General features: G+C 37.5%; 1 protein-coding gene across 12 annotated transcripts in view; it reads right to left on the minus strand.

The window, feature by feature from the left end:
- The window catches only part of LOC136842616 (transmembrane and coiled-coil domains protein 2-like), a 499,544-nt gene that overhangs the window by 48,906 nt on the left and 430,696 nt on the right, over positions 1-19,942 (minus strand). The window contains exon 1 of one of the 12 annotated variants that reach the window (XM_067110208.1): positions 8,292-8,341. The exons of 10 other annotated variants lie outside the window; for them this stretch is intronic. The gene's annotated coding sequence lies outside the window, so the exon portion shown is untranslated. Of the gene's footprint in view, positions 1-8,291; positions 8,342-19,942 lie in introns of those variants that run through there. One more of the 12 variants, XM_067110214.1, reaches the window with a different exon arrangement.

Here is a 19,942-nt window from a genome sequence, read left to right on the forward strand (position 1 = left end):
CAGTTAGGGAGCGCTACTAATAGCTCATCTTTTGAATTCCACGAGGCCAAAAAATTAATACTATTATTATTGTTATATTATGTGAAAATTATTATCATGGGAAAAAATTAAATAAAAAAAAAGCACGAAGACAACAGAGTACATGGCAATAAACACAACTGCGAAGGAGTGCGACAATACAAAGAAATACGAACAGACAAAAGCAAAAATCCAGGGACAACTACAAATGGCGCAGCCAAGTAAAATAAGAAGCAAGCAAGTAGGCTCCAGACGGAGAAGGGCCCCATTTACCTTACATCCATAATGCAGAGGCAGGCAACAGCGTCAACACAGGCGCGCTACGCCACTATACAAAAGCGAAGGATCCTGACAAACACCTAAGCCAATGCAGTCGTTACAACCAAGAGCTTAGTCCATAAGGGACATTACAGATATCGTGTTGCACATACCGCTCGACCAGATCGGTCACTCGCGGCAAGCGGATGTCAAATACGGCTCACGTGGTATACTGTAAACTCGAACACTGGTAATTAAAAACGCGAACCCAAGTCTCAGAATTCCACAGCTTATATTTATAAAATCCCCCATTCAAAGACTTCATACCATGCAGAACGAAATCTGTAAATACCTGTACATGCATAAACAAAAAACAAAAAACACACTACTCACATCGGGATCGAACCCAGGTCTTTAAATTGAAAGGCAGTGGCGCTACTAACTGAACTATACACATTGAAAGACCTGGGTTCGATCCCGAAGTGAGTCAAAAGTTTATTCCTGTTCCACACGTGACTGTGCTGATTACCTATAATATATGAGACAGAGCAAGAGCAAAACCCTTATGAAAACATGTCGCAGCCACAAACCACTCACTGATATCCAGCGGAGAACAGAAAAGAAAGAGGAACTAAACACGACCTGAACGAGGTCGCGCTGTGATCCGACACCAAGGTTTCGAGTTTCAATATTTATTCAATGAAAGCTTCGGCGACATGAACGTACGACCACCAACCTTCTAGTCAAATATATAACATGCACCTCATTTTCACATATACGATGAATATTTTGTATCCCCAGATACGTTATACGACGTTTGGAACATTTAACGAAAAACTTAAGATGATGAATACCTCAAAAGACTAACTGATTCAACTTACATCGACCTATTAATAGTTACTGCCAGATGAAAACCATTCATATACATTTCACAGCATAAATATCAACTTAAACGCACGAGTTTGAAAAAAATAATTAATCTCTTGGATACCAGCAAACGAATGCATATAAATATAAACAAAAGAAGGATACGGATGTTTTTTTTGTTTTCAATTTTTTTCTTCTTCGAGATAACTGTTGCCAGACACAATATAACGATTTCGTAAAACACGTATCCAAGATCGTTCATTCTCTGAATACAAAGATTTCTCTCAATACACTGCATTGTCAGGCACTACAATGAAATTAACAGAAGATGCCATCAACATGGATCTATTAAAACATAGAGATGCAAACATTAACAATAAACATCAGCACATCTGGTTCAAACTATTCAAAAATAGTTCTCTTGACTACCAAGGAAATGATTCTAATTAACAAAGATACGAATTTTTTTTAAGGCGCTATCCTAATTCTCTTAGCCATTCCGAATTCAAAATTATGAGGAAAATGAAAACATACCATGCCAGTGACATTTTATACAATTCTGATCAATTCAGCAATACTCAGGACTTCCACATGTGAACAAAAGCCTAACTACTCAACTGCTTTCTTACTATTCGAAGACTCTTGTTAATTCAACATCATACAATTTTATTTCGTTACAAAGACTCACACAACAGGCACATTCACAAGAAAATCGGCTATTCACACTTCTCTGGAAGACATGTGTACCAATCAACTTTTGAAGACGCTTCCATTTTTCTTACTCGAAGACTCTTGTTAATTCAACATCATAGAGAGAGAGAGAGAGAGAGAGAGAGAGAGAAGAAAATCGAGATTCAGAGGAAGACATGTGTAACAAATCAACTTTTGAAGACGCATTTTCCTCGAGAGAGAGAGAGAGAGAGAGAGAGAGAGAGAGAGAGAGAGAGAGAGAGAGAGAGAGAGAGAGAGAGATTTTAATGACTGGCTCCCCGTAAGTGTAAATGGAAGATATTAAATTCTCTTACAGAAAGATCGTTCCACTGAATATTAACACGATGTCTTCATCAATTTGCTGCGCTGCTGAAATCTAGTTCAGAATAGTAATGATTCTAAGTTCATTTACTAGAACTTAATGTGAATATGAGAATACATGACATTTATTTGTATTTGATATTTTTTCGGTCAACGGGATCAGCAACTCCATGTCCTGATCTAGCCAAGCCTGAAGGAAAATAATTAAAAACAAGGGCAACTGAGCACAAACATGCGCTCGAGCGCACACACACACACAATATATATATATATATATATATATATATATATATATATATATATATATATATATATATATATATATATATATATATATATATATATTATTGCTGTGTGAGGGTGTGCACGCAGATGTACAACGGGGCTCAATGAAATACGAGATGTAAATTCTGACTGGTTTCATCTTTAGTGAAGACATCTTCAAGATGGTACAAATTTATATTACAAAGACGGTTGGTTGAACAAATGTCAGCGCCAGACAGGAGGAGGAGGAGGAGGAGGAGGAGGAGAGGGAGCCGCATCCTCCTTTGTGCTCGAGGTCAGTGTGCCATTAAGAAGTTTTGTTTTCTATATGTGGTGGACTCACACCTTTGCTATAAGAGCAGACAAACTGCGCTCCTGAATAGCTGTTTACCTTTTATATAAATTTTATGTTTGATTAAATTTTTTCCAATGAACTCCACGTTGACCTTAATAACAACTGTAACATCACTTACACTGGATCTGACACGTTTAGTCATTTGCCCTAAAAGGGGGTTGGTTCCTGAGGAAAATCTGAACAATAGTCCCTGCCACTCTCCCACTTCAACTAGTGAATGACCCCCTTGTGCAAAAAGGTTTCTCACGAGCCACTTCATGCACCTACACAAAATTTTCACCCGCAACACTTCGACCCCCCTACATATATACTACACTATACACCTCAAGTAACATACGAAATGTTAAAAACATTGTACATTGAAATAAATAGCTTTCAGGTACCTTTACGGCAAAACTCTATTTTCCAGAGTAGTACGATAACGCAAAGCGCATCGACGTCTTAACCAAGTTAACAAAGGACTTACTGCCCAAAGAGAACTAACCAAGACAAGTTGAAGGTGTGAATACCAATGGAAGGAACGCCAGCCAACAAAGTGAATAAGGTCGCTGCTCAGTCCAATGTTAGAAGTAGCTCAAATTTTAAAATGGTATTGGAAATTGCAGATGACTTGAGAAATACAGATTACGCGGGAGCTTCGTCATGTTGCAAAGCCTTCAAGTGAATCACCAAAACCAATGGTTCAGACTGGCGGCACAACCGCTGGAATGGTACATCCTGTTTTCTTTGATGCTTTTTAAGATCCTTTGACATCATTTATGTTTAAGGGAAAGAGCTGTCCTTATCTGACATTAATGTTCTCCAAACGGCCTAACTGTAGTTAAATAATAAATAATGAGACAAAAAACAGACCATAGAAACAAAAGGGGAAAGTGTATGTTAACACACACATTCTTCAGTGATCATTCTGTGCCACCTGAAATATTTCTGAAAATGACAGAAGGGGCACTTCAGCACCATACTTGACACCTTTAAACCTAAAGGAAAGAGTGCTGCCAAGATTAAAGAACACCATAATTGGCAACTCTTAAGTGAAATCGTCATTAAAGAAATGGGAAAACTAGGTGAATACCATGGTCCGAAGACAAGACCAGTGGATTGTATGTCAACACGTTTCTCTTAATGGGACAGAGTCAGTAAGCAAGTTAACGTAGTGCACGTTGCCTAATAATAAACACACGCACACACAAAAGGCCTCCGGTGATCATGACGTTCGATTCACGAAAGAAATGCTCCAAGTTCGATTCGAAAGTGAGACGAAACTCATTAGTCTTATGCTGTTAAATGCGTTGTGCCTCTGTTGACCTGAGCAGTGAATTATGACCTTGATAGTCAGTCAACGGTGGTTTGTCGCAACTAGAAGGCTAAGGGCACCGAACTAGCATTGCTGTCCTAAAAACAACTACTGATAACTCGAAGGCTAACGCCTGGAATCACACCTTCAATTGAGGAAAGGCGTATAGTGCAGATATAAATGGACGTACAGCCTACATACCTCAGAAAAGTTTAACGGTGACATCCAAGCCTGAAACTATTTTCATTTCTGAAGAACAACTGGGTCAGATTTGGACGCCTTTCACACATCCCATAGATAGCTCATGTTTTCCACAATATAAACGAGCCTTGCAAGTTTCCAAGTTTATAAGACGACGCCAAAAATATTAGAAAGAATAACAGGTAGAGTATACCAAGACGAAGGAAAAACGTCTAGTCGACTAAACAATTACGAAGCACAGAGTGGTTTCACGTCCTTTCCGTAAGTAAAATAAAAAAAATTATGACTGAAAATTATGTACAGACCGGAGCTATGAAAACGTTTCTGAAACAGTTTTATAGTTAATAATTAAAGGTTAGGACAGGATCACACTTATACGACTTAGCTAGGATAGGACCTCTATTGAATGAAAATTTGTGAAAAAATGTAAAACCACAAAAATTCAACCATTCTAAGAAATATTCCAGAACACTACCAATAAGTATATAGTCAAGGAAAAAATAGCTTAATGCACCCATTTCAAAGCCACAGTCGGATTCAATTTCTTATCCATAATTTAAAAAACGTGATTAAAATGCAAGGAAAATGTGGCACTTGCAAAAACATCATAAACAAGTAATAAAATAATGGTCTTTTGCAAAACCCGTATATTAGTATACAATAATTTGTGATCCCACTCAAATCAATCTAAACCATCCGAACTATGGAAAAACCGAAACACTCCCAAACCAGTTGAACATATAAGCTAGGAACGTATAAATGAAATACCTTGCTAGTACTATATGTATCCATGGCCAGCATCTCCCTGAAGAAACCATTACACCATTAGCCTGATTTAAACTAAGTTCACCTCTCATCCGGCTGTTCGACTGAGAATCTCTACACTGAATGTAAACCACGTCCAACTCGCAGCCTCCATCCCGCCAGAAAAAAAAAAAAAATACATACACACACAAACACTGAACATGCCCTAATCAATGCAGGAAGATGCTGTATCATCTAAGCTCCTTCGAATTTAAGCAGTCATTACTCAAACTATAACGTGACTGGACAAATGCCAACACTCAACGTCATCGCAGTCATATTTCAGAGGGTAGCCTCGATGTCACCAACGACTTATCACTATTAATTAGTGTGGCCAAAATGCCGATAATTCAACACGTTGAATAAGTGCTCTTCTTTTTACTACTTGTAGGCAACCGAAGGGAAAAAATGTTCCAAAGGGAATAAATGAAAAACCTTAATTAAAAACGAGAAAACTTAGTTGCATCGATAAAAAAAAAGACAGATTTCAAAAAATAAAGAAGGAATAACAAACGTATAAGGTAAAAAATAGAGAATTTCGACAACAAGGGCTACGACAACGAAAGCCATGGAAAAAATACAGTGTGCCCTGCATGGCACGTGGTTGATCAGCTTTGACCCTTAAATAACAATTCTACCGTAGATGTTAATATTGTTAAGCTTAGATAAATGCTGCCTTGACGACAATGTTTTCACCTGTATGGAGCTAAAACAACGTTCTGCTGAAAAAAATTGTGTATGTAAAGGGCACCTATCAGGTACCAGAAGCAAAAATAACAAGTTGTAATATGTAACAACAAGATTACTATCAGAACGTATCGCACTCGCTCCTACATCAAAATAGATTTATTGATGTCTTTATTGTTTACTATATTTCCGTCGGAAATTGAGTTTTTGTGATATAAAGACTGTTTTTTCCCTTTCACATTTGAGATTAAAAATGAAGAACCAGCCTAATATAGGCTCGATTTAGTGAATATTCAGTTTGACTAGTATATTGTTCTTTTACAAATGAGATGAGATGAGATTTCAAGTGATGAAGAGTTCTACTTTGTCAAAGTGATATATTACAACGTTGACTACTGTTTTGTACGTTTCATACACATCTGGGTTTCAGTTCCATTTAAAACGATTTAAAGTGAAGTTTCCTACCTATAAAATATACGATTTCCAATGCCACCAAATACTGGTCACGCATCAACCATTTCCGAATGAAATATATCTTATAATCAGTCAAACCAAATATGAAGTCCTATTGCTTTTCTAGCAACATGCTGCAGCACTCTACGTTTAACTTCAATTCGAATTTTCAACAGTCAAAACTCGCGCATTACGCTTTGCGAGAGAGAGAGAGAGAGAGAGAGAGAGAGAGAGAGAGGACAAGTCTGCTTTCCTCGACAGTAGAGAAATGGGTGTTTACAAAACAACCGTCAGTAGAAAAGGAGAAATTTCTGCTGGGTTATAAGAGACGAGTAATGCCTTTGCCATCATAGAGCAAACATGACGACACATAAATACGAGCGGAAACACACTGCATAGACGCCGTGCCATGTCTTCCATGTCTTTTCATAAAAATGACTGACCCAAACATATCTGGCTTCAAGAAGGGTATTGTGCAATGTGATAAAATTCTCGATAAAACCTATGAGAGGATAACGACGAGAATACTGGTAAATGAGTTGCAGTAGTTACACCAATTCTTTCACAAGCTCTTTAAAAAGAATTCCAAAAGGGTCAGCTGAAACGACCGAGATGAGGACGATGATCGCGATTATATAACTTCGAGAGAAGTTATCAGGATCTGTGAGATCATCCATGCGATGATTCACCGATGGTGACCAAACCCCAGTTATCGAAAGAAGCTGAGGTTTAAAGAAGACGCACAAACTTCTCAAGCTCAACCTCATTCTCCCGTTATGGGTGGTACGTCAAGTGAAAGCTACGTGCAATTTTAATATCACTGAAATACCCAGTTCCCAAAATCTCCTAAAAATTTCACACTTTATGCACTATATTTGAATAACTTTATAACTGTTTACTCAAGACAGTGACAGAAAAATACCATTCCAACAATAATCTACCATAAAAAGTCTTAAGAAGATCAAGAAAAATAACTGCCATGTGTGAATCACTGTCCATTTTCATAGAAGCGCATGCTTTGGGCGAAAACATTCCGCCAAGTATTACCAATCGAATGACAGTACATTGTAAACGACGAATAAACAGACAAGCGAGGGGCCACAGGTTTCAAATGAGTTTTCGCAATATCTTTCTCCACTACCTCATCAATTTGCTCTTTTTACACAATATATATATATATATATATATATATATATATATATATATATATATATATATATATATATATATATATATATATATATATATATATATATATATAAATTTACAGACTCAACGCAAACATGATGGTGGACATTCTGGTGTGGACAATTACCAGTAAATATGTTTCAATTTCAACACAGAAATGCCTGGTAATGTATTATCTTATCTCTCTTCAAACAACAAATAGACTTCATTATGACGAGTTCGGCTATCCTGCTAGATTAGATAACACAACACAGAAAACTTGTCAGGGCTAAGAACCGTACATAATCGCCTTATAAGTCGTAGTATGGGGCCTACATTTCTGTAACGGAAATCCTATTTTCTCTAACATAATGGATACAATTCCATTTTCATTCTACAGTACTATGCACAAGACACATTTTCTTGTGCCACCCTCTAAAACATTTTAGAAGAGTTGACGAACACCTACTTCAAAGAAAGACACAAAGGGGTCTTACTTAAACACGAAACAATTTTACTCTCAACAATGATCAGAGTTCAATTGTCACCGTAAAAAAACCGTCACTCTCCCTACACCTGAAAGTGACGGTTTTCGTCACATTCAATAAAAAGGTCTTTATTACACCGTGTACATTCGGGAGTGCAGAAGACGCTATCAAGCCACTTAGATAAATGAATAATTTTCTTATTTTCTTCGCAAGATCTAAAGAAACTCATTGTTTCAAAAGGAACTGCGTAGCACTGAGATCCAATCACACATGGTTCTGATTAAACCCACCCAATATATCAAGGAATAAGTTCTGCCACTTTTCCTACTCAAAATACACTCATGTTTGAACTCGATCGCTCTCGCACGACGCAAAGTCACCGTAAACACAGAAAACAACGTACACCCGTGAATAGCTAAAGCGTCCTACCCGTAAGGGCAGAGGTAGTCTAGTGAGAGTTGCAGCAGCAGCTGATAGTTACCACTTCCCGATGAACGTGGGTCAGAGGCACGAACGTACTACTGTACGAACAAGATGGGGGGAGGGGGGTGGGCGCACACACGTGGGAAAAGCAACAACATCGCGGCTCTGGTGTATACCCAATTCTTCTTCCTTACGAAGAGGGATGATCTCACTTTCTCTTAACTCCAGCGTACAAAAGCCTGTCTCCTGTTATTAGGGTTCACAAAAATTTCTTGCATAACTAAGGGTTATGAAGGTTTTTGAAGCTCGTTGGTAACCATTTCTCTCTGTCCTTCTCAATGTACTCCATAAGCAAGAGCCTAACACACCAGTTAGTTACAGTATCATATGTCACACCATGTACAGTTCGCTTTATTAAGCGGAAGTCTCTAAACGTACATGTAACATTTTGCGTAATTGCCTCCAGCCCCCTCAACCACTCACACAACTTACTTTTAGCTGCACCTTAGCATGGGGGCAAGTTGGACGTCACACTTCTTGACGGAGAAAGGGCAGGGCAAACAGCCTACCAAAGAACGGATACAGCCTGACCTATCACACAAATGATGTAACCTAACCGATCCTGTTCCAAGTGGGATGGATTGTGCCTAAAAAAAATGTGTAATCGACCTGGCACTAAAGTGGTATAATTTCAACCACCTCAGGCTTATAGTAAAACGTGATCATTTATAACTATGCATGAGTACATGTATGAACTGACCTAGAATGCATTAATCTGAGATGGCCTAATCACTTTGAAGTGGTAGACATACCAACAGCTTGAATAAAATTACGAAAAACATTTTTAATCCACCTAAATGGAATGTTGCTAACAAGGCGGGTGAAAATAATGGTAAAGGCTGGCAGACACCATCAACATAATATTCACCGTAGAATCTTTCATATAACTAACTGCATTCGTCATGAAAGAGAACCAGAACACTAATAACGTCCTGAGGTCGATTCTATAACAGTGTGTTCGTTAATGTCAGGTCAAGGTGAACTTTCCGTTGCCAGTACTTCTCATAATAATGAAATGAAAATCCCTAACAGTCCACCCTCATACACATTTACTGGGTTAACGCGTCCACTTCTTTGGATGTGATTTTCTTTCTAAAACGAACTACTTCAATGCTCATTGATATAATTTAAGGCATTAAGTTCAACGTGGAAAATGATTTCTCGATAAAAATATGCCTGAAATAAACGTGAACAATTTTATACAATTTTCTTACAAGCAGAGAAAAACGAAAATAAAACCATCGCAACTGGCCACAAAATTCTGAAGACTGGAACTTTACGAAAAATCCGCGAAGCGCACCCGGATAAAAACATGGAGCAGAAAGAAAAGCAAAAATCTTCTCTGTTGCTGTAAGGAAATGATCCAGTGCTAAAATAACACGTGCGCGTGGTAAGATAGCGAATCACTTTTCCAATATGAAGGGAAACGAACCCGAGTTGTAGCAGTCCCCTACACAAACGAGTCCCCAAAAGCAACTGTAGTAAGGATTCCCCCTAAACAAAGAGACGCACTTTATCAAATTATAACACTAAATACCGAAAGACGTGATTCAGGTTAATCAAATTATTCTCGTTGCTGTCATTTATTTTATCCCATTTTTCTGCAACGAGCCCTCAAGATCATTTCTCCCCATTAACACTGCAATACGATCCAAAATGCTTGTTTTTTTTTTTATCTCAATGACATCATACCATAAAAATATACATTTTCACACACAAAAACACAACAGTGTAAACATGCTTGCGCACAAAATGTGTGGCCGTGTATACAGGTGCTGGAAGCGACTGTCGGCATGGATATTTCTTCACAAAGGGAATCATTCTTGATTGATTTAACAAAGTCTGGTCTGACGATCTGGCACTGGAGGGAATCATTCTTGATTAAGTTGCTAAAATTTAAGGACATTACCTTACCAGAGATCTGACATATACGCAACAAAATTCAGTATACATATGCTACTACGCACTTGTGACAAACAGTTTGGATTCTAATTATATTGAAAAAAAAGCAACAGAAAGCACACTAATACTGATAAATGAATGAAACTCACGCTAAGAAACATATAAATAATTGACATAAAAACGCTACGATTATTCCACATTAGAGAATACCGGTCTGTTTTTCCTAATATGCGCCACTTCCGACCTCTGAACCAGATGGTTGAGGCAGCATTTCCAAATGGAATGTTAGAAGACTTTCGCGCACAAGAAGCTTATCTGATATAAAATGACGAAATGTTTTTCATAAAGTCCACACTATAGGAACACCGACGCAGCTGCTGCCATAAAAATAAATAAACAATGAACTGAAATGTGTAACAAAACAATGGATTTTTAAAGTATTTATCTTGAATTTCCGCGTTTGTGTGCTTAATCTAAATTAGCTTCATGCATCTCAGACAACATTGCTCCATTTACTGCATACGAAATGCAGTGCATAAGTCTGCCTGCTATAATGCCACGACCTATGGCATAAATTGTGGCAACTATTAATGCTTTCGGAATAAGCACCGCTCGTAATTTTCAGGGAATAAAAATTCATCCAAGACTACTTTGGGATCTCAGAGGCACTAACATAAATAAATATTTAAGAATGAACCACCAAATGACGAATGAACAAACAACTACATTTGAAAGTAGCCCCGAGAATGAGACACTCCTGAGTACGGGCTTTCCAACAAAGAACGATTCAGCTCATAAATGAAGGGAACCTTAAAAAGTAGCGAATCTATGATCTTACTCGGCCCAAGTTGCTGCCGTTCTGCAAAAGGGTTGAATATCCCAAATTCAAATCAACAGTCCAACTCTACTTCAAGGACATACGGGAGTCTCTTGAATGAAGTTGCCCTTAGAGACAAAAAGTAGGAGTTGCTAGACAGTAGGACATGGGCATGCGGAGTTTAGGGAATCGGAGGGGAGGGGAGGGGAGGGGAGGGGGATAAGATTGGTCGCGCTGCGCCCACGTTCAACTTTCATTCTCCACTCCCATCCCCTTCCTCAGTTTCTATTCTCTCTCTCTCTCTCTCTCTCTACCACAGAGATAAAAGAATATAACCTGAATTTCGAGCATATAAATAACACAACTCTAACCCGCACACATGCATTGCATAAACCGAGGACCAACTGCAAACACAGCCGCATACATTTCACTGCCTCCACACTACACTTTTCTGTTTAGACTTTAAAGCAAATTTCACGGTTAACTTCGTGCACGTGTTACGAGTAAACATTTACTCAACTGTCATATCTAAGCGGACTTTTCAAAGCAACTCGTAAAATGCAATTCAAAATCAATACGTCTATTCACGAACAAATAATAATCACCTCTTGAAGTGACCATGCAAGTACTTAAAATATGTGTACATACACTAAGATGTTTGTGTAGGCAAGAGCAAAGTGTGTTGGACGCACAAAAAATGTAATATCAAGGGCAAGAGTTCGGGTCTGGAATTCGGAACATCTCTGTTTCCGTTCTACTTCTCTGGACTGCCTTAAACGCAAAGGCTTACTTTTACTCCACTGGTCCGGGCAAGTTTTTTTAGGGAGCAGTGCTGCCCTTCTGTTAGAGGTCAACATTTATAATAGTGCATTGGTTTTCAAACCAAATAGGTCTTTTTTTTTTGGAGAGAGAGAGAGAGAGAGAGAGAGAGAGAGAGAGAGAGAGAGAGAGAGAGAGAGCATTTGGTCATATTTCCGTCGGATACATTTTAAAGGTTCGCTTTCGAACACTGACCAAAATCTTTGAGTCAAAGACGCCATATGCAGCAAAGGATCTTCACAAAAGACAAAGCGTCGAATATCCTGTTGCTAAAATCTGAAACGTGTGGACGAAAAAGTTAATATTATTCTTGTCTGAGCAAGTCCTGTTTGAGGAGACCTGAATGACTAACTCTCTCTCTCTCTCTCTCTCTCTCTCTCTCTCTCCTCTCTGTGTGTGTGACCTTCATCTGCTCCTCCCACCTGTGTCTGCTATGATCACATTCCCCACTCTCTCTCTGTCTCCTCTGTTCCAGTCTCCCGAACATGAAGTCCTACTTAGGCTTAATCTCCCCCCTTGACTCCACGATCTTCATCCTGTATAGCAGTAGGTATTACGAAACATCATCAGCAACAACCTGTAACACCTGTTTCATTAATGTGAGGAAATGACGTAATGCCCGAATAAAGACAGGTGTTATGAAGCTTCTGGAAGACACCAAGTAATTGAGAGGCAGGTTTAGTCTGGGATACGAATTCTGAATACTAAGGTATCACTACAAGATGACTGCTTACAATGACCAAGGGTTAAGACAATGATTCATTTTCCTTTTTTGTCATGTTCTGGTCGTATACTCTTGCATACCAAAATTTTTTTAGAAATCAAAAGTGTGTGTGTGTGAGAGAGAGAGAGAGAGAGAGAGAGAGAGAGAGAGAGAGAGAGAGAGAGAGAGAGAGAGAGAGAATCATCCATGGCGAATGCACCATTGTTCTTCAGGCACATCTCTATGTACGTGTACGTACGTTTAATCAGAGCTATTCGGGCGTATCCTATTCCCATAAACAGCTTTACTGGACCCTACTTACCATTATTCCGACCCATCTCATTCCTGTTTTTTTACACTTTGAAACTCATGACATGAAAACCTACTTGGTAAGCCTCTCTGCCTGATCCCTTCTAAGAATACGAATCTCTACATTTTAGACTTGCACAAAGTTACATACGGTATATATCCTGGGATACTGGCAAAGACTTTTGGTAAGAACAGAGAGAGAGAGAGAGAGAGAGAGAGCATGTGACGAAAGAATTCCTTCCACGTCGTCCTTATTTAACTATGTGCACACATCACAACACGTTAGTTTCTCGTATGACAAAACATCCTCTGCTATTATTATTATTATTATTATTATTATTATTATTGCAAGCACCATCGTTTAATCACTTGCTTCTAAAAGGAATGGAGAGGACTTGGTTAAATGAAACACAGAATACAATAACTAAAACCTGAAGTAAATCCACATAAAAATCTCAATATATTATTTACATAACATAAATCCACTAAAAATCTTTATTTAGTTACACAAATCCACATACAGAATTTAATAGGGCTGCTTCCATAAATCCACTTTTAAAAATATATATTTCGTAACTTGCATATCCACTATAAATATTTCAATCTAGCTACTTGGATAAGGATGCAATAAAGGGTTTTAAGCCTCCACTCGTATCCATTCTTGCAGCCAAACAGGATAAAATTTCCAGTGATTTTTTTGAAATACTCGTTTTTCTATTTTTTAAAACTCACGCCAGCGGTTATAATTCTCTAGCCTTCTATTCAGACTGGGAAAAACGCGAATACTTACATAATACAAAGCCTTATTGCTTCTACTATTGCCCAAATGATGATTGCCAAGCCACCATTGCTTTTTAAGCGTTATCACAGAAAAGTCCTTGATCATTTCATCTCACGTGCATCTTTAGCATAAACAGGGAATACCCAAGAATACTGAAACGAATCGCTTATCAAATCTAAAACAGCAACGGAAAAAATACACCATACTACTTACAACAACAAAATGAACTTTAATAAGAATAACAGCATTAACGTTTAATAAGATTACTGTATTACGCACTGGATAAGGATTCAGGATTGAGATGATAGTATGTTAATTTTTAGAGACTTGAGCTTATATTAGCTTGGCAAGTGTTAAATACTGAAAATTCCATTCACGCCCTCTACAAATTTTTTGAAGGAGCACGGAATTTGAAGTGATTACCAAATTATATATCTAAATTAACACCATACCTGAGATACACAGCGCAGCCGATATCCAACACAGTTAAGGTCGAAACTGCTGGTAGTGATTAGATCTGTGAAGGCATACAAAGGTGCAGAGGACAGAATTTATATGTTATTTTTTGATCCGGGTGATGTGTCATTAAAAAAAAAAAAAAAAACCCAGAAACTGAAATACCATCTTCCCTACTCCAACAGGATTCAAAGAGAAACGTTTGCACAAACCCGCAAGTGAAGTGAGCAAGTTCTGCGGAACCTAGCACATTACAAAAAAAACTGTCAGTCCTAAGTTTCAGTTCACTTAACAGTGAAAGTGATGACGTAACCTTTTAAGAGGGACCATAGTTCTCACTTCTTAATTGTCTTCATATGATTTAATACTGCAGTCAAGACTCAGTTTTTTATAACCTTTAATGCAACAGCTCAAATGACACACATTCCCAAGACAGTACCCAACGCGATGCTTTCCGTCTCCAATTTGCCAGAGCTTTCCGATGGTTTTCTTTGGGCTTAAGGAATGCCAACCCTTTAAGCTATCTATTCTTTATGTGAAACATATTATTAAGGGCAAGATGGCATGGTGTAAAGTAATTAGACGTGGTTATTTCTGACATGGCAAATATTTAAAAAACCAATTTCAGAAGTCAACAACCATTACTCTCCCAGGAAGACACTTTCCATCCTACCAGAAGGTGGGGAATTACCCCGTCTATGCCCCCACCCCCGTGTGGTCTCCGATACAACTAATAGCAATTATTATTAAGAACAAATGATGTTGGACCTGGCTTTGGGACTGATACATGGTGCCAAATCGAGTTAGAATTATGCCGTGTTTTGGGTCACTGAAATGACCGATGACAATGCATCTTGGCTCAACTGGTAGGATGTCTAAGAACTTGTCTAACTTATGCTTAAATAATTAATGTTAGGGTTGACACGTAATAGTTGACACACAGTGAGATAGGCAATTCCATAGGTTTAGATGCCGTGAGTTCGAACGATGAAATACGAGAAATTTCGGCTGGGATGCATAATAGGTTCAGGTAGAGCGCACCTGACACCAATCAGCAAATAAAGATGTAAATGAGCTTTGCGAGTTGTGATCAATATCGCTTATCATTATCATAAAGAGAACAGGACCGTGAAAAGTTCCATGCGGGACATCTGATATGACTTGGGAGGTTTGGATGATGATCCATTAGCTGATATTTGAAACGTTCGATTTGTTTGTCTCATAGCAAAAAGCGATCAACCCATCTCGCCTTGTGGAAGCTAAGCGCCGAAAAGAACTGAGAGGAGGCGTTCTGGTTGCTGTGCGTGATTTTCAGTTGAACATCATATGTAGTGTCACATGTTCATAGGTAGTGATTACAGAAAGCGGAGGGTTGCCTTATGATTAATTGTGAAAATCAGATCGAGGATGTTTTCTCCATGAGAGAGAGAGAGAGAGAGAGAGAGAGAGAGAGAGAGAGAGAGAGAGAGAGAGAGAGAATGTCATTATGTTCCTTGTACCATACCATAAGGAAACTTCCCAATGCATTTTTATATCTTCTCTGCTACAGAAGAAGATGGGTGCAGAGGTAAGGAGCAGCACTGGCGGAGGGCACAAAAGGTTTCCAGACTGGGATGACATAAATATGTCTCTTCCCTTCTCCAACATATCTTGATATGGTCGGATTTTCTTCCAAATCCTTCTCCTGCCTCGAGAAGAGGTCGCAGAGAAAATCCCTCAGATCAGCTTCTCGGAGGGAATTACTTTCCGTCAGTACTTCGATAATACTCGTCGATAACAGAAGGAAGGTTCAAGCAATCGTCCTGCGAGTTTCCTCCGCGATTCAATATGGAGAGCATAAAAAGACTTTCATACATAAAGCGAAGCACGGAGAAGATAAGGTATTTTCTCATGACGAATGCACTAACAGATCTAACAAACTAATGAGAGCAAAAGTAACAAATGAAACACACTGAGCCGAGAGATAAATAGCCTGATATCATGAACAAAACGCAGCCCACTTTCTCAAAAAGAATGGAGACTTCCTATTGTTGTGCATATCAAGAAGCTTTTTAATGAGGAGAGAAAAAGCAGAAGGTTGGCTTCAAGAGAGAGAGAGAGAGAGAGAGAGAGAGAGAAATCGATATATGAGAAGCCAAACAAAAAGGGTTCCGTATGTTAATTCCTCGACTTACTTCCGGCGTTTTTTACGCGTCTTTGAGCAAGTAAATAACAATATTTTTGTCTGATTCTTGAAATGACACCAAATAACCATAAAAATGATGAAAAAAAAACGTTATTTCAATACTGAAACCCGTAATTGTTGCTATCATCTTTTTACTGAAAAAAACATTCTTAATTAAGTCTTGAGTCTTCTCCGTTACATTGTGATTAACTTGACCTTGAGACTTTTGCTTTCATTAACCACCTACTCATCTTACTCTAACCAGAAGCACCTAAGAGGCTGAAGACTGCAAATCAACGGGAGTTTTCGGATGAAGAACAATAAGCGTGACCCAGTTCAAAGACCTGTGAGACGAACAAGTCATTCTGTTCGCTCTCACTGTTACAAAAAAAGTAGAAATCTTTCATTTATGGCCGACTGTGCCGTCTCCTTTAGCCTTTTGTTAACCTCTCATCACACCCTCTTCACGACTAACTAACTCTACATCGTCCGTCGCCCCCTCCCCCTTTTATTAATAACCTCTATTCTCTCCATGGAACCACCGCGCACTTCTTCCTTTTCTTTTACGACCGAATCTGCTTCATCCAGAGAGGAAGAAGAAAGAGACAGGGCGATAGGACGTGAAAGGAAGCTCTTCCTCTCAGAAAAAGGATGGGGAGCACAGGCAAAAAATAGTTCATCAAAGGCCTTCGTTCCATTTTCTGCCTGCAACAACGAGTACATAAGTGTCAAATGTTCCAAATGATGATGGCTTCAGTTCTTTTTTATGTGGAAGTCTTATAAGCTAACGGCAAAACTGGATCCTGAATCCTTTAATTATTCTTAGCCATAATTTATTTACAATAAAGTCGCCAAAACTATGAAAGCTTATAAAACATGCTGTGCAGAACAGCAACATAACACGCATAGACTTAATGAAATTACATATCTCTGCATTAATAAACAAAAGGTGATTGAAAAAATTGCCATAATAAAGTCCTAAAAATGTACAGATTTAGAATAAGGTCCAAGACACACAAGGGTTCGACTTAATTTACTAAGGCATCTATTGTATATTCAAAATAATAATAATAATAATAATAATAATAATAATAATAATAATAATAATAATAATAATAATAATAATAAAATAGCTAAAATGAAAATTTATGAGGTATATACAGACAATTACAATCGTGCACGCATTCGCCTCCAATCATTAACATACCATGAACTGCTGTAATTAAATTAACGAGTTTAAAATTAGAATTAAATATGTAAAAAGCTAAAAAAAGTAATCATACGTTTTTCCTTAGAAAGAGAAAAGGAAAAGAGCAGAAAGAACCCAATGTATATATATATATACATACATACATACATACATATATATATATATATATATATATATATATATATATATATATATATATATATATATATATATATATATATATATATATATAGAGCATGGAAAAAGGCAGCCCCTGCCCTGTTTTTATGAAAGTTACGACGAATGTCAAAGAAAGCCTACCAACCGCTTCCCTTCTTCCTTCCAACGCCCAACGAGTTCATCGCCTTTAAAGGAATGTCAACAGAAAAAACATCTCTTATCTGTTTAAATCAACACCAGAAATTTTGGCCTTCTTAACCTTACAACATTTATACCTTTGTACGGTCATTTCCGGAGAGAACCTACTACAGCATCCATACAAAAAAAGAGAATACTTTGTAGACCACTTTCAGAAGTGTGGGCTCTACATCGAGGAAAGTAACACGGATCGCACTACCTGCATTTTGGAGGATGACTAGTTTTAATGTTGCTTGTCATACGCTAATCATTCTTAACTAAGTGAGGACTTCCTAACGAATCCCACAACCAGCCAAAATGTCGCAGCACCAATAACCCGTCCAAATAACCAAACACACACACATATACATGCATACATATATATATATATATATATATATATATATATATACATATATACCATATATATATATATATATATATATATATATATATATATATATATATATATATATATATATCACATACATACCTATACATATATATACAGTATACAGTATATACATATATATATATATATATATATATATATATATATATATATATATATATATATATATATATATATATATATATAATGGTGAGAAAACGATTGGTCTCAACACTAATGAAAGAATTACAAAATAAGGAAAAAATAAATAAATTGAGTACTTCCACTACAAGGATGAACATTTTCATTATTTTCTTCAGAGAGAGAGAGAGAGAGAGAGAGAGAGAGAGAGAGAGAGAGAGAGAGAGAGAGAGTGAGGAGGTGGGGAGCGACAATATTGTAAATGGAACAAGCATTTCTATTGTGAATATCAGGAGTGTTAGATCAAGTCAGGTTGAAATGGGACGACAAAGGGACAATGAACCTGTCAACGCCTGGAAGTAAGACACTAAAAACGGAGAGAGAGAGAGAGAGAGAGAGAGATAGAGAGAGATGGGTAAAATTTCATGTAGCTTATACTACAAGTTTACCATTAGCTACTCTCTTGAAAATATGACCTATCCTACCGAAAATCTAATGTTCCTAAGCACATCTGCTCTTAGTATTTTGTATGAAAAAAAGAAAGCAGTGGCATTTTAGAAAAATTATAATCTGCAGGTATTGGTGTAGGGAGCCTTCGTTCTCGTGTTAATATCCCACGATAATAAGATCCTCCTGTCATCGCAAGGAAACGACAAAAATCATATAACGGTTTACCATAGACTCTCTCTCTCTCTCTCTCTCTCTCTGTAAACATACAAATAATAAAAAAAAAATATGTACATATATATGACATTTATGTATATGCATATATATACACATATACACATACACACACACACATATATATATATATAAATTATATATGTATACATATGTGTATATGTAATATAATAATATATATGCGCGCACGCAAACACACACACATATATGTATAATGAGAGAGAGAGAGAGAGAGAGAGAGAGAGAGAGGCTAACACCACAATGGTCCAAAGTTGACGTTTTTCCTTGTGGGTAGAATGCCATCAGTACAAGATCTGTAAATCGAGAACCGTATGATGCTTAGCCTTTTTTTCCTTTTTTACAAAAAATATGAAAATTCGGGCGTCGTTTCTTTTATACATTCAATCTCATCAAAGCATTCTAAGTTCTTGGCGCAGGAGCGGAGGGAAAAGGACTGGGCAAGCTGGTTCATGGGTATACGCATATCTTTATTTATAAACATCCTGACACAGACACGTACTCTTCTCACTTGAATTATGAGGAGGAATTCACTGAGCTAAATAAATACATTCATTTATTTAGTTGACAAAACGCACAGACAAGACGCATGAGAACGGTTAAATTACGAACAGCATAAGAAATAACTCTTCAATGGAATGGAACTGCCTGAATCAAACAGAAATTGTGAAAAGGAAAATGGTCTACTTTTCATTTTCCATTTATTATGCTGTATAAAATCTCAATCGATGTCATTATACATTACCTTTCACAATACAATGCTACCAGGACCCATCTATACGTATAGGTGGGTCCTGAATTACGTAAAATAATCCAATCTTACCCTTAATCTATCTCTCTCTC

Source organism: Macrobrachium rosenbergii, chromosome 10 (genome assembly GCF_040412425.1).
Source record: "Macrobrachium rosenbergii isolate ZJJX-2024 chromosome 10, ASM4041242v1, whole genome shotgun sequence".
Taxonomy (NCBI): domain Eukaryota; kingdom Metazoa; phylum Arthropoda; class Malacostraca; order Decapoda; family Palaemonidae; genus Macrobrachium; species Macrobrachium rosenbergii.